Source organism: Triticum urartu, chromosome 7, assembly GCF_003073215.2.
Source record: "Triticum urartu cultivar G1812 chromosome 7, Tu2.1, whole genome shotgun sequence".
NCBI lineage: Eukaryota > Viridiplantae > Streptophyta > Magnoliopsida > Poales > Poaceae > Triticum > Triticum urartu.
The window spans coordinates 624141392-624158102 of record NC_053028.1 but is presented as its reverse complement, the minus strand read 5'-3'; positions in this window follow the sequence as shown (position 1 = coordinate 624158102).

The window sequence follows — 16711 nt, the reverse complement described above, 5'->3', positions numbered from 1 at the left end:
AAAATAAATGCTAAAATGCTAGGCGTACCCAGCATAGTGTACACAAAAGTGTACCCAGTGGCTGACAGGTGGGCCAGGGGGTCCCAGTTGACTAGTCAACGTTTGACTGGTCAACAGGGGTGGGGCCCCCCTGTCATTGTCTCAGCTCTCTAATTACTGATTTAACTAACTAATCTAGTTCATTAGATTAATTAATTAAGTTAATTAACCATTTAATTAGTTAATGAATTAATTATTTTTATGTTTTCTTTTCTCTCCTCTTTTTTTTCAGGGGCAGGCCTGGCGGTCAGTGGCCTACTAGGGCCAACCGGGCGACGGGCGAAACAGGTGCGGGCGCCCGCCCGCATGGCCACGGGCGTGCGGGCGCTGGAGCACACCGACGGCCACGGCAGGGCTTGCCGCCCGGCCGTTTCCAGTGACGGAAACCAGTGCGGCGGGGTGCGTTGGGTAGCGGGCGGGGAGGCAGTTGCGGTGCAGTCGAAAGCGGCGCCGGAGGAAAGCAGCGGGCGGCACAGCCATCGGTGGGCTCGAGCAGGAGCGGACAGAGGCGCGGGTGACAGCGGGTGCGCACCTGGGCACGTCCAGGGAGCGGCGTGCGCGGCCGGGGTGCGTCCGGGGCACGAGCATAGCCACCGGGCACGTGCGGGGCGGTGACTGTGAGAGGTGGCCAGAGCGGGGGGATTCGGGAGGTGACCTACGGCGACGAGGGAAAAGGGAAGCGGGACGTGGGAGCTCACTGTGTGGGTGCACGGGGGCCCGGTGACGGATTAGTAGCAGCAGCGGCGCGACGTAGATGGGATGGTGGCGGTGGCCGGAGTCGAAGGCGGCAGCGGCGACCCGAGGAAGACGACGACGGGGATCCAGCGCTGTAGAGCTCCCCGGATCCAAATCGTCGGCGTGGAGGACGTAGAGGAGGAAGACGGTGCTCGGGGACTAGTCGGAGGGGCTCGGGGACGACGGTGGCCGAGGGGGCGCGGCATCGACGTCCTTTTCCTCTCCAGGGCCTGTAGCGGCGCAGGGCAGCGAGCTGGTCCGTCGGCGACAGCGGGCGCGGTCGGACGTACAGTGGGGGGCGTGGGGAGAAGACGATAACGATGGGGAGGTGGCAGCTGGGCCACCTGGGCCGGCCGGGTGCGATGGAATGGGCCGAAGCCCAGGGGGAGCCAGGGGGTCTTTTGTTTCCTTTTTCTTTTTCTTTTTGCCTTTTTCTTTTAAAATTCTCTGTTTTCTAATTTCTTTTCATATAGCTTTAGCTTTATAAAAATACCATTCCTGCACCTAAATTAGCAATACTATTTGTAACTCTTCCACAAAAAGTTTGGTACTCAAAATAAAAATTAGTTGTATTTGTTTATTAGTTAAAAGTCTTCTATAATTGTTTTTAGCCACTCCTTTGATTATTTAAGGGCACTTAAACCCTTTATAAAATATAGTTTCAACATGACAAATTAACGAGAGATTATTTGCCACCATTTGAACATTTTAGTTTTCATGTTTGAGAAATCTGAATTTTGGACTTTACTTTAAATTTGAACTAGATTGAATCAAAGGGGAATTTAGCAATAGTGAAAATGATGACATGGCACAATTAGAGGGAATTACTGTAGCTTGATTATCCGGGCGTCACAATTCTCCTCCACTACAAGAAATCTCATCCCGAGATTTAAGAGGGGACTAAGGGGGAAAGCTCTGGTTACGAAATTCTAACGGATCTTCCTGGTCTTATTGGCTCTTCTCGAAGAGGTCGATCCATTACATCGATGTCTTTATTCCTCTGCTTCAGGTGTTCTTGATGCAGTAGTCATCCTTTCTTCGGGAACTCCATCGTACTTACGATTAGGTAAGGGGCAGCTTGACAATGATAGGATGCTATAAGGGGTAATCATCTGAGGGCTGTCCCGTGAATGAGCACATGACCATCTCTCAAGTTGAACAAATAAAACACATCGAGAGCAAAGTAAGAAGGCACCATATGAAGTTTCGAATGGATAGACAATCGTTCGAGGTCGGAGACAAACTGTGAAAAGGGGGTCCAGCAATGAGAATAAGTTCTGTGTTTGATGCCAGAATAGATCACCAGGCAGGTGGCCCATGAATTACATACGAAGTCAAGCGCGAGGAATAACTTTGACAACAGGGTGTATAGGAGAGTCAGGTTTCGATCCTGTGGAACTGTGGGTTATGGGCCCACCATGTGGGTTAAAAGTAGGAAGGGTGATGACATCTTGCATGATCAGGTAATCAAGGCATGTCAGAGGATAGCCTATCAGTTATGTCGGCAACAACATCGATACCAAGGGCGAGGGACGAAGAGAACCATCTTCCTGCTCGTTGAACGAGGCGGACCAATAGGCAAAGTTGTCGTCCATCGGTGGTTACCGGAATGTCAACAACAATAGTAACAGGGTCTTACTGACAGAGCTATACACTGAGGTTCTTATAAAAGTAGTGACGTATTACTGCTTAGATCATATAAACCTCAAGAAGGTTAAACAGAACAACGAAAAGGAAAATGTGTTTAAACACATATTTCAGGGGTATATCCTTTCCAAGGACAAGCGGATCATGATATCCATGACAGGATAGAAAGTAGAAAATCATTTAGGTAAGGGGGGAGGAATCTCATGATATTACCCATACAACAGTGTTAGGATAAATGCTAAAGAAAATTTAGCATTGTGCTTCAAATGCTCTTATTGAAAATCGGATTACCACAGACATGCTTCGAGATAGCATTGACATTGTCTTCAGGCAAATGTCAGACTTTGGATACGCGAAGGACTCATCAGGAACAACTTGTAGAATAAGTCTTACAGTTTCCTCACAGAAGAATGGATAGCCTTGATGAAAAGGAAACTATAACAATAGGGCCTCCGGCCAGGTGTGCTAGGCATGACATCATCTTACCGGGTCATATAAAGACCAATGTTATAACTATTGGAAATATGTCCCAATCATCATATCTGACCGAGATTCAGATCTGATTGGTGCCAGGATGCCTCAGACTCAGGAAATGAACTATGGGAGTGGGTTCCTGAAACAATGGTTCATCATTAAACCAAGGAGGGGATGAGAAGGTGGCTGATGGGCTCAGCGACAATTCATCGAGAATTCCAAACGGATGGCTTTCCACAATAATGTAAACAAGAAGATGACACTTGTCAATTCAAATGATATAATGTTGTATGCTCTAGGAAAACATACACCATAAATCATTAGTTGAAAGGTGTGCCCGAAGTATGACCTTAGGCAGCAAGATCAATGTTAGAGTGACGATTCAATAACCAACAGTCTAAGAACGAACTGTCGATCGTTAACTTCAAAGCAATAGGGTTGCTAGAAGTACAGAACTCAAACAACATCGTTAGCATATTGGTATCCTGGTTAAAAACAACACGGGGACCAAGGAAGAATGGTGATGGTGCGAAGTATCATCATACCGAGAATTTCTAAGAGGTGGAGCAATCCCCACAACATTCTCGACAGAAAAGACAGTAATACTTCAAGGCAGAACACAACACTAGCTGGAGAGCAAGTTGTATTCATAATGTGGACAAGTTTGCGATGAAAGGAAGTCAAGGGCGTTGTTGATGATAATAAAATCATCAAGGGCAAGGAGGGTATTTCTCATCATGAACACAGTTGACATCTCGGAAGAAGTCAAAGTGTTGAAGGTGATCCGACACATTTGTCAGGAGGTTTCAAGAGGATCCAATCAAACAATAACAGCAACAAGCAAGGAAATGACGAAGTGGCAAGTTATAGGATCAATATATAAGATGCAAGCTCAGGACCAAAGTTGGCTTTCAAGACAAGCAACATGATGTTGAAAGCTCGACGTAAGTCGTGCTCACACAGTAAAGAATTCATGCGCCAGAGAAGGACGCAGTAGCACAGTCAAAAGTAGAAAGACCAGGATGGAGCCAATAGTCTAGGAATGACCAGATCGGGTTCAGAATTTCCTAGTAAAAATACTAGGGGTATTTAATTTGTAGTGCGGAATAATTTCACTAGTCGGTGCCCTCGGTTGACAACAACCCAGAACTCATAGAGTGATTACGACAAGGAAAGACATTACTTCAATAGAGTTAGTAAGATGTGGTGCAATGGCAAGGCATCTCCGAGATACCAGGGGGTGATACTCGAAGGTAGAACATGATAGAAGTAGAACCGGGTCATTGAACTATGACAATAGATACTTCAACCTTGCCAAAAATAGACGAGGCACTAGAATGAATTCCCATCAGATATATCAGATCAGGACAGCATGGTCGGAACCATAACTGTAAGGAATCAATTTCAAAAATACCGAAAGAATCATATAACTGGATAATCATTTAGCAAGAAGCTCCCGAGATGGTCTACACCATTTTCATGGGCATGAACACAAAGTTCAAGGTCTACTCCCACTTCTATAATGCATAACATTTCATTCACCTGTCGCTTTGATAAAACTGTAGTGTTGGAATTTATCTGGTAGAACACCGGAAGAGTATGACTTTTGAAAACCTTCGGGTTCTCACGGATTAGGGGAAGACATAGGTTCAACCCATCGAGGCATCTTAGGAGCATATACCACAATTTCAGGAATAAATAACACAAGCTCGATACTAGAGCATGCTGGAGAAAGCAGAGGATACAATTTACCAAAGGCATTATGTATCCGAGGAAAGGCTCTCAAGCTTATAGAATATGAAGGACGCTGTCGGATAAAATCCAACAAAGGATCTGGTGGTCCACAAGGGGTCTAGTGTGAGCATCGGTACTCAACCAGAGGAAGAAGGAATGCAAGGAGATCAGTTTATGGAAACAACTGACTAACTCAAAGCTCCAGTGCAAAGGAATTATGAATTCCAAGACAAGGGATCAGAATGACAATCACAAAGGTTTTTAAAGTACATAGCTAGACAAATGGAATTAACCGGAATGCAAGTATGCAAGAATTCCAAGAACAACAGGCTGTTGAGGATTTTCGAAAGACCAAATAGTATTTCGAAGTCCTTTGCGAAAAGCAAGAACAACTGGGGAGAAACAAATCCTCGGTATGTGTGAGGATTAAGTTGTAGGTGTATTTAGGTGAGAAGGAACTGCAAGGAAGCAGGCACAAGGATTCTCGAAACATCCAAAGTATTTCAGGGTATCTTGTAATAACAAGATCAAATTGGAAATGAAGTTATGGACGACAAGTGTATGTAGCTTTCCATAGGGATTTATCGGTGGTATGGAATTGCAATGGCGAAGGGCACAAGGGTCTCGGGGAAACATCGGAGAGTATCTTCAAAATTTTCTGGTGCAGCAGGCGATCATCTGGACTGAAGGGGCTCTCCGGGAGAAGTATTTTCGACAACCTAAAGTTAGATTTTAGAAAAATCATTTAACCCGAATAGAAGAGAGATCAAAATCCCAGAGTGAAGATCGAGGAGTAAAAGATCCTAATACCACCCCAAATGGCGACGCGAGCCCGTAAGACACACAGCCATGTTAGTAAAAAGTTTTGCAATGTCTAGACTCGACTTCGGCCAAGGTGTGTGGAAGGGGGATTCCTACAGGCAGTCGGCTCTGATACCAACTTGTGATGCCCCCGATTCAGTCATACACTAATCATACACGCAAACGTGTACGATCAAGATCAGGGACTCACGGGAAGATATCACAACACAACTCTACAAATAAAATAAGTCATACAAGCATCATATTACAAGCCAGGGGCCTCGAGGGCTCGAATACAAGAGCTCGATCATAGACGAGTCAGCGGAAGCAACAATATCTTAGTACAGACATAAGTTAAACAAGTTTGCCTTAAGAAGGCTAGCACAAACTGGGATACCGATCGAAAGAGGCGCAGGCCTGCTGCCTGGGATACTCCTAAACTACTCCTGGTCGTCGTCAGCGGGCTGCACGTAGTAGTAGGCACCTCCCGAGTAGTAGGAGTCGTCATCGACAGTGGCGTCTGGCTCCTGGGCTCCAACGTCTGGTCGCAGCAATCGAGTATAGAAAGGGGGAAAAGGGGGAGCAAAGCAACCGTGAGTACTCATCCAAAGTACTCGCAAGCAAGGAGCTACACTACATATGTATGCATTGGTATCAAATGGAAAAGGTTATCATATGTGGACTGAATTGCAGAATGCCGGAATAAGAGGGGGATAGCTAGGCCTTTCGAAGACTATGCTTCTGGTAACCTCCATCTTGCAGCAGGAGAAGAGAGTAGAAGGTAAGTTCACCAAGTAACATCGCATAGCATAATCCTAAACAATGATCCTCCCTTCGTCGCCCTGTGAGAGAGCGATCACTGGTTGTATCTGGCACTTGGAAGGGTGTGTTTTATTAAGTATCCGATTCTTGTTGTCATAAGGTCAATGTACAACTCCGGGTCATCCTTTTACCGAGGGACACGGCTATTCGAATAGATCAACTTCCCTGCAAGGGTGCACCACATTTCCCAACATGCTCGATCCCCTTTGTCCGGACACACTTTTCTGGGTCATGCCTGGCCTCAGAAGTTCAACACATCGCAGCCCTACCTAGGCACAACAGAGAGGTCAGCACGCCGGTCTAAATCCTATGGCGCGGGGGTCTGGGCCCATCGCCCATTGCACACCTGCACGTTGCGTACATGGCCGGTGAGCAGACCTAGCCTCCCTTATACAAGAGCAGGCGTTCCAGTCCAACCCGGCGCGCGCCGCTCAGTCGCCGATGTCATGAAGGCTTCGGCTGATACCACGATGTCGAGTGCCCATAACTATCCCCGCGTAGATTGTTAGTGCGTATAGGCCAGTGGCCAGACTCATATCAAATACCAAGATCTCGTTAAACGTGTTAAGTATCCGCGAACACCGACTAGGGCCAGGCCCACCTCTCTCCTAGGTGGTCTCAACCTGTCATGGGCCGTCGGGAACCCAGGCCCACCTCTACCGGGATGGAGCCACCTGCCCCTTCCGCCCCCATCTCCGAATAGTATCATAAGTAATGTAATAGTATAAAGTGTATAACATATGCCCGTGATCACCTCCCGAAGTGATCACGGCCCAGTAGTATGGCATGGCAGACGGACAAGGGTGTAGGGCCACTGATGGAACACTAGCATCCTATACTAAGCATTTAGGATTGCGGGTAAGGTATCAACAGCTGTAGCAACAATGACAGGCTATGCATCAGGATAGGATTAACGGAAAGCAGTAACATGCTACACTACTCTAATGCAAGCAGTATAGAGAAGAGTAGGCGATATCTGGTGATCAAGGGGGGGTTGTCTGGTTGCTCTGGCAAGAGAGTGGGGTCGTCAACACCATAGTCGTACTGGGTAGCAGCGGCGTCAGTCTCGGTGTCTAGCGAGAGAAGAGCCGGAAGAAACAATAAATATAATGAAAACAAATGCATGATGATGCATGACATGACAAAGTGTGATGCTAGGTGTGCCCTATGGCGGTACGAGGTGGTACTGGTGAAGGGGGAAAACATCCGGGAAAGTATCCCCGGTGTTTCACGTTTTCGGGCAGAGGAGCCGGAGGGGGAAAGTTGCGAGTTTGATATGTTAGGGGTGTGTGTTGGACGAACGGGCTATGTATCGGGATTCGTCTCGTCGTTTTGAGCAACTTTCATGTATAAACCTTTTTCATCCGAGTTATGGTTAATTTTCTATGCTTTTTCAAAGTTTTATGAATATTCTGAAATTAATTTAATTCGAAAATAAATGCTAAAATGCCAGGCGCACCGAGCACGGTGTACACAAAAGTGTACCCGGTGGTTGACAGGTGGGCCAGGGGGTCCCAGTTGACCAGTCAACGTTTGACTGGTCAACAGGGGGTGGGGCCCCCCTGTCATTGTCTCAGCTCTCTAATTACTGATTTAACTAACTAATCTAGTTCATTAGATTAATTAATTAAGTTAATTAACCATTTAATTGATTAATGAATTAATTATTTTTATGTTTTCTTTTCTCTCCTCTTTTTTTAGGGGCAGGCCCAGCGGTCAGTGCCTACTAGGGCCAACCGGGCGATGGGCGAAACAGGTGTGGGCGCCCGCCCGCATGGCCACAGGCGTGCGGGCGCTGGAGCGCACCGACGGCCACGACAGGGCTTGCCGGCTGGCCGTTTCCGGCGACGGAAACCGGTGCGGCGGGGCGCGTTGGGTAGCGGGCGGGGAGGCGGTTGCGGTGCGGTCGAAAGCGGCGCCGGAGGAAAGCAGCGGGCGGCGCAGCCATCGGTGGGCTCGAGCGGGAGCGGACAGAGGCGCGGGTGACGGCGGGCGCGCACCTGGGCACGTCCAGGGAGCGGCGTGCGCGGCCGGGGTGCGTCCGGGGCACGAGCATGGCCACCGGGCGCGTGCGGGGCGATGACCGCGAGAGGTGGCCGGAGCGGGGGGATTCGGGAGGAGACCTACGGCGACGAGGGAAAAGGGAAGCGGGGCGCGGGAGCTCACCATGTGGGCGCACGGGGGCCCGTTGACGGATTAGTAGCAGCAGCGGCACGACGTAGACGGGGGGGTGGCGGTGGCCGGAGTCAAAGGCGACAGCGGCGACCCGAGGAAGACGACGACGGGGATCCAGCGCTGTAGAACTCCCCGGATCCAAATCGTCGGCGTGGAGGACGTAGAGGAGGAAGACGGTGCTCGGGGACTAGTCGGAGGGGCTCGGGGACGACGGTGGCCGTGGTTAGCACGGCGGCGCGGCCATGGGTGCGCTCGGGCGCTGCTGATCTGGAGGGGGGAAGAGAGCGAGTGGGAGAGCGAGGGGAAAGTGGGGAGGGGAGCCCGAGGGGGTGCGGCGTCGACGTCCTTATCCTCTCCGGGGCCTGTAGCGGCGCGGGGTGGCGAGCTGGTCCGTCGGCGACAGCGGGCGCGGTTGGACAAACAGTGGGGGCGTGGGGAGAAGACGATAACGATGGGGACGTGGCAGCTGGCTACCTGGGCCAACCGGGTGCGATGGAATGGGCCGAAGCCCAGGGGGAGCCAGGGGGTCTTTTGTTTCCTTTTTTGTTTTTATTTTTGCCTTTTTCTTTTAAAATTCTCTGTTTTCTAATTTATTTTCATATAGCTTTAGCTTTATAAAAATACCATTCCTGCACCTGAATTAGCAATACTATTTATAACTCTGCCACAAAAAGTTTGGTACTCAAAATAAAAATTAGTTGTATTTGTTTATTAGTTAAAACCCTTTTATAATTATTTTTAGCCACTCCTTTGATTATTTAAGGGCACTTAAACCCTTTATAAAATATAGTTTCAACATGACAAATTTACGAGAGATTATTTGCCACCATTTGAACATTTTAGTTTTCATGTTTGAGAAATCTGAATTTTGGACTTTACTTTGAATTTGAATTTGAACTGGATTGAATCAAAGGGGAATTTAGCAATAGTGAAAATGATGACATGGCACAATTAGAGGGAATTACTGTAGCTTGATTATCCGGGCGTCACAACAGCATTAGGAAAAAAACAACGGGCTGAATCTGGAGGTGCTGGGCACTGCTAACTTTGGGCCAAGCCCAGCTGGAGGAGAGTCTAGGCCGCAGCGCCTTGCTGGGACGAGGCTGGAGACGAGGCCGGCCCACTCGATCGACGGCTGGGCTTCGCGCAGGCGCGGCCCACGTCGGTGGAGGAGGTCGTTCGCCATCTCCCTCGACAGGAGGTCGAGCGAGGCCGCGGCAGGGGCTCGCCGGACTTTGACGGACGGCGGACAGAGCGGGCGGAGGTCAGGGGACAACGGGGATGGGTAGATTTGGTGATGGGGATCCCGGATCCGGACGAAGGACAGGTTGGTGACGCGGCAACGACGACGACTGATACGTCCATTTTGCATCATGCTTTTATATCAATATTTATTGCATTATGGGCTGTTATTACACATTATGTCACAATACTTATGCCTATTCTCTCTTATTTTACAAGGTTTACATAAAGAGGGAGAATGCCGGCAGCTGGGATTCTGGCTGGAAAAGGAGCAAATATTAGAGACCTATTTTGCACAACTCCAAAAGTCCTGAAACTTCACGGATGATGTTTTCCAAATATATAAAAAACATTGAGTGCAAGAACTTCACCAGGGGAGGCCACACCCTGCCCACGAGGGTGGGGGGTGCGCCCTACCCCCCTGGGCGCGCCCCCTACCTTGTGGGCCCCCTGGTGGCACTTTGGTGACCATCTTCTGCTATATGGACTCTTTCAATGTGAAAAAAAAATCATAAGCCATCTTCTCGGACGAAACTCCGCCGCCACGAGGTGGAGCCTTGGGTAGAAGCTATTCCAACTAGTAGTGCTAATCATAACACTTCTATTAAAATGCTTAAAGAAGTTATATTTCCAAGGTTTGGAGTCCCTAGATATTTAATGACTAATGGTGGTTCACATTTTATTCATGGTGCTTTCTGTAAAATGATTGCTAAATATGATGTTAATCATAGAATTGCATCCCCTTATCACCCTCAGTCTAGTGGGCAAGTTGAATGAGTAACAGAGAACTCAAATTAATTTTGCAAAAGACTGTTAATAGGTCCATAAAGAATTGGTCCAAGAAACTTGATGATGCATTATGGGCCTGTAGAACTGCATATAAAAATCCTATGGGTATGTCTCCGTACAAAATGGTCTATGGAAAAGCATGTCACTTACCTCTCGAACTAGAACACAAGGCTTATTGGGCTATTAAAGAACTAAATTATGATTTTAAACTTGCCGGTGAGAAGAGGTTATTTGATATTAACTCACTTGATGAATGGAGAACCCAAGCCTACGAAAATGCCAAGTTGTTTAAAGAAAAAGTTAAAAGGTGGCATGATAAAAGAATACAAAAGCGTGAGTTTAATGTAGGTGATTATGTATTGCTATACAACTCTCGTTTAAGATTTTTTGCAGGAAAGCTTCTCTCTAAATGGGAAGGTCCCTACGTTATCGAGGAGGTCTACCGTTCCGGTGCCATAAAAATCAACAACTTCGAAGGCACAAATCCAAAGGTGGTAAATGGTCAAAGAATCAAACATTATATCTCGGGTAATCCCATAAATGTTGAAACCAATGTTATTGAAACCATAACCCCGGAGGAGTACATAAGGGACACTTTCCGGAACGTTTCAGACTCCGAAAAGGAATAGGTATGTGGTACGGTAAGTAAACCGACTTCAAAACAGTTTTTAAGGCAATATTTCTCCGTTTTGGAATATTTAGAAAAATAGAAAAATAAGCAGCGGTCCGGAAGGGACACGAGAGCTCCACGAGGGTGGAGGGCGTGCCCTATCCCCCTGGGTGCGCCCCCCTACCTCGTGGGCACCTCGTGTGCTCTCCGGACTCCGTTTTCTTACATGACACGTATTTTGGTCGGTAAAAATTCATTATATAACCTCCCGGGGGTTTTGACTCCCGTATCACGCAAATATCTCTTGTCTTTGTTTTGAGCTGTCCTGTTGCAGACAGAGCAACATGTCATCCCAGGATTCGGAAGGAGAAAGCTATGTGGCTGATTACCTTGTAGATCCTAAGGTCTATGGGGATGTAGAGCATTGCGGTTGGACTACGGAAGAAGAAGAGGACTATGAACCCAAGGGAAAGGAGGAGATGAGCTCAGATGAAGATGAAGTCCCGCTACCTCAACCTGTGTACATGCATGTGGAGTTCAAAAAGTCAAGCCTTCCGGATAGGGTAAAGAAACCTAAGATCGAGTTTATCCCTTTTCGCCTCTTGCAGGAGAACAAGCAGGAACTATGCAAAAAGATACTGAGCTTGGAGCAGGAGATCGAGCACCTAAGGGACCAAAATTCTGTCCTCAAGTGCAAATTAAGGAAGAAGCCTACGCCATCAACAAAATCACCACCGTCTCCACCAACAAAGAAGAATTGAGTATCTGGTATGGGCACTCCACTTGGCAACTGCCAAGCTTGGGAGAGTGCCCCGGTATCATATCACCATCACTTTTATCTTTACCATTTTTCTTAATTCAATCCTTTTGGTAATATTTTGATCTAGTAGAATAAAAGTTCTTAGTATGATCTAGTTGTGAGTTTTGCTTTATGATCCTTCTATGTAATCGAGTCCGTGAGCTATATAATAAAGATTAGTGTTGAGTCAAGGGCTTGCTTATTTTTGCCATGATCCCAAAGAAAAGAAAACAGAAAGAAATAAAAAGAAACAAAGAGATCATGTGACTCTTATGGAGAGTAATGAGCTCACATAGAAATAGTATGATGAATAAAAGTTATTAAGGGTTGACAAACATAGTTTTGGTCATCGTTGCAATTAATAGGAAGTAATAAAGAAAGAGAGGTCTTCACATATAAATATACTATCTTGGACATCTTTTATGATTGTGAGCACTCATTAAAATATGACATGCTAAAGAGTTGACATTGGACAAGGAAGACAACATAATGGGTTATGTTTTCTTACATCTAAGATAAATTATATTGTCTTGGATCCTCCAACATGTTGAGCTTTCCTTTCTCCCTCATGCTAGCCAAATTCATTGCACCAAGTAGAGATACTACTTGTGCTTCCAAATACCTTTAAACCAGTTTTGCCATGAGAGTCCACCATACCTACCTATGGATTGAGTAAGACACATCAATTCAGTTGTCATCGGTGCAAGCAATAAAAATTGCTCTCTAAATATGTATGATTGATTGGTGTGGCAGAAATAAGCTTTATACAATCGTGTGATATGGAAGTAATAAAAGCGACAGACTGCATAATAAAGGTCCATATCACAAGTGGCAATATAAAGTGATGTTCTTTCACATTAGGATTTTGTGCATCCAACCATAAAAGCGCATGACAACCTCTGCTTCCCTCAACGAAGGGCCTATCTTTTACTTTTATCTCCTACACTGCAAAAGAGTCATGGTGATCCTCACCCTTCCTTTTTACATTTTATCCTTTGGCAAGCACAATATGTTGGAAAGATCCCGGTATATATGGCTAATTGGATGTGAGTTTTCATGAACTATTACTGTTGACATTACCCTTGAGGTAAAACGTTGGGAGGCAAAAACTATAAGCCCCTATCTTTCTCTGTGTCCGATTAAAACTCCATACCCATAAGTATTGTGTGAGTGTCAGCAATTGTGAAAGACTATATGATAGTTGAGTATGTGGACTTGCTGAAAAGCTCTTATACATTGACTCTTTCCTATGTTATGATAAATTGCAATTGCTTCAATGACTGAGATTATAGTTTGTTAGTTTTCAATGAAGTTTACGATTCATACTTGATATTGTGATTGAATTATTACACTAGCATAAGATATCATATGACAAGAATTATATAAGCTGCTGATCTAAGAATGATCATGATGCCCTCATGTCCGTATTTTATTTTTATCGACACCTTCATCTCTAAACATGTGGACATATTTTTCGATTTCGGCTTTTCGCTTGAGGACAAGCGAGGTCTAAGCTTGGGGGAGTTGATACGTCCATTTTGCATCATGCTTTTATATCAATATTTATTGCATTATGGGCTGTTATTACACATTATGTCACAATACGTATGCCTATTCTCTCTTATTTTACAAGGTTTACATAAAGAGGGAGAATGCCGGCAGCTGGGATTCTGGCTGGAAAAGGAGCAAATATTAGAGACCTATTCTACACAGCTCCAAAAGTCCTGAAACTTCACGGATGATGTTTTCCAAATATATAAAAAAACATTGAGCGCAAGAACTTCACCAGGGGGGCCACACCCTGCCCACGAGTGTGGGGGCGCGCCCCCCCTACCTTGTGGGCCCCCTGGTGGTCCTCCGGTGACCATCTTCTGCTATATGGACTCTTTCGATGGGAAAAAAATCATAAGCCATCTTCTCGGATGAAACTTCGCCGCCATGAGGCGGAGCCAATCTAGGGTTCTGGCGGGGCTGTTCTGCCGGGGAAACTTCCCTCCCAGAGGGGGAAATCATCGCCATCGTCATCACCAACGCTCCTCTCATCGGGAGAGGGCAATCTCCATCAACATCTTCATCAGCACCATCTCATCTCTAAACCCTAGTTCATCTCTTGTATCCAATTCTTGTCTCCAAGTCCGGGATTGGTGCTAGTAGGTTGCTACTAGTGTTAATTACTCCTTGTAGTTGATGCTAGTTGGTTTAATTGGCGGAAGATCATATGTTCAGATCCTATACGCACATTAATACCCCTTTGATTATGAACATGTTTATGCTTTGTGAGTAGTTACTTCTTTTCCTAAGGACATGGGAGAAGTCTTGCTATTAGTAGTCATGTGAATTTGGTATTCGTTCGATATTTTGATGTGATGTATGTTGTCTCTCCTCTGGTGGTGTTGTCTGAACGTCGACTACATGACACTTCACCATTGTTTGGGCCTAGAGGAAGGCATTGGGAAGTAATAAGTAGAGATGGGTTGCTAGAGTGACAGAAGCTTAAACCCTAGTTTATGCATTGCTTCATAAGGGGCTGATTTGGATCCATATGTTTCATGCTATGGTTAGGTTTACCTTAATACTTTTGTTGTATTTTCGGATGCTTGCAATAGAGGTTAATCATAAGTGGGGTGTTTGTCCAAGTAAGGGCAGCACCCAAGCACCGGTCCATCCACGTACCAAATTATCAAAGTACCGAACGTGAATCATATGGGCGTGATGAAAACTAGCTTGACGATATTCCCATGTGTCCTCGGGAGCACTTTACATCATATAAGAGTTTGTCCAGGCTTGTCCTTTGCTACAAAAAGGATTGGGCCACCTTGCTGCACCTTATTTACTTTTGTTACTTGTTGCTCGTTACAAATTATCTTATCACAAAACTATCTGTTACCACTTATTCCAGTACTTGCAGAGAATACCTTGATGGAAACTGCTTATCATTTCCTTCTGCTCCTCGTTGGGTTCGACACTCTTACTTATCGAAAGGACAACGATAGATCCCCTACACTTGTGGGTCATCAACGACTGCGAGCACGGCGGCGACGTTCATGGAGACAGCGGCGTGCTGCGAGAGAGAGAGAGAGAGCTAGTGAGGCAGGGGAGAAGAAGGGCGTCAAGGTCGGGGATCACCAGAGTTGGTCGCTGGTGGCGGTGCGCGCGCGACCTCCGGCGAGATGGCGGGGTCGGGCAGGCGGCACGGGGAGACGGGGTCGAGCGGGAGATCGGTTCCTGGCAAAGCGCTCGTGTGCGGGAGCAGCGACAGCGAGCGGACTGGCTCGGCCTGGTTCGGGCCCGGGACGGCCTCGCGACGGGCCTCCAGGGCCGCGGCGGCGGGGAGCGGGCAGGAGAACGCGTGGAGGCACGGGAGTGGTGGAGGCCAGCGCTGCGGCGACGCCAGCCAGTGGGGATGCACCAAGTGGTGGCAGCGGGGTGGATTGGCGCTGAAAACGAGGAGGAAGCGGCGGCTGGAGGTTAGGGGAGAGGGTAGGGGCTAGGTTTAGACAAATATGTAAGGGGAAGGTCGTCCATTTATAGGCGGGGGTCTAGGAGAGGGGGGTTTTGCTCTGTTTTGGACCATTCGATCGCCATCGGACGGTCTGGAGCGGAGGGGCTTAGATAGATGGGCTAGAAGGGCTGTGTAGAGGGTTGGGCTGAGAGGAGAGGGAAGAAATGCAGCCCGGCACGGTTTCCGGAGACCGAAAACGTCCGACATTTGACCGACTATAATGCCGCTATAGTTATCCGTTGGGGCATCAAACGGACTCCGAATGCGATGAAACTTGGCAGGCGGCCTACCTACAACATAACAAGACCACACGCCAACTCTCATCCCATTCCGAGAACATTTTCCAGCCACTTATAAAATAATATTTCGGACGTGCCGCAGGCTCGTGCAAGTGTGTCTAGGCTCAGAACGGACAATGGAAAAAAACGAGGAGACCAGGACGGATGCAAGTTTTGAAAACATGATGATGCAATGCAGATGATGACATGGCAAGATGCAACACGCAATCGAATGACAAGGCAACAACAGCGAATAACTGGAAGACACCTGGCGCATCGGTCTCGGGGTGTTACAGGCAACCTCAAGCTTAGGCTCTTGGTTGTCCTTGAATATTACCTTGGGGTGACTTGGGCATCCCCAAGCTTAGGCTCTTGCCACTCCTTGTTCCATAATCCATCAAATCCTTACCCAAAACTTGAAAACTTCACAACACAAAACTTAACAGAAAATCTCGTGAGCTCCGTTAGTGAAAGAAAACAAAACACCACTTCAAGGTACTGTAATTAACTCATTCTTTATTTATATTGGTGTTAAACCTACTGTATTCCAACTTCTCTATGGTTTATAAACTCCATTACTATCCATAGATTCATCAAAATAAGCAAACAACACACGAAAAATAGAATCTGTCAAAAACAGAACAGCCTGTAGTAATCTGTAACTAACGCAAACTTCTGGAACCCCAAAAATTCTAAGATAAATTGTTGGACGTGAGGAATTTATCTATTAATCATCTGCAAAAATAATTAACTAAATATCACTCTCCAGTAAAAAATGGCAGCAATTCTCGTGAGCGCTAAAGTTTCTGTTTTTTACAGCATGATCGCAAAGACTTTCCCCAAGTCTTCCCAAAGGTTCTACTTGGCACAAACACTAATTAAAACAATAAAACCACATCTAAACAGAGGCTAGATGAATTATTTATTACTAAAAAGGAGCAAAAAGCAAGGAAGAAAAATAAATTTGGGTTGCCTCCCAACAAGCGCTATCGTTTAACGCCCCTAGCTAGGCATGATGATTTCAATGATGCTCACATAAAAGATAAGAATTGAAAAATAAAGAG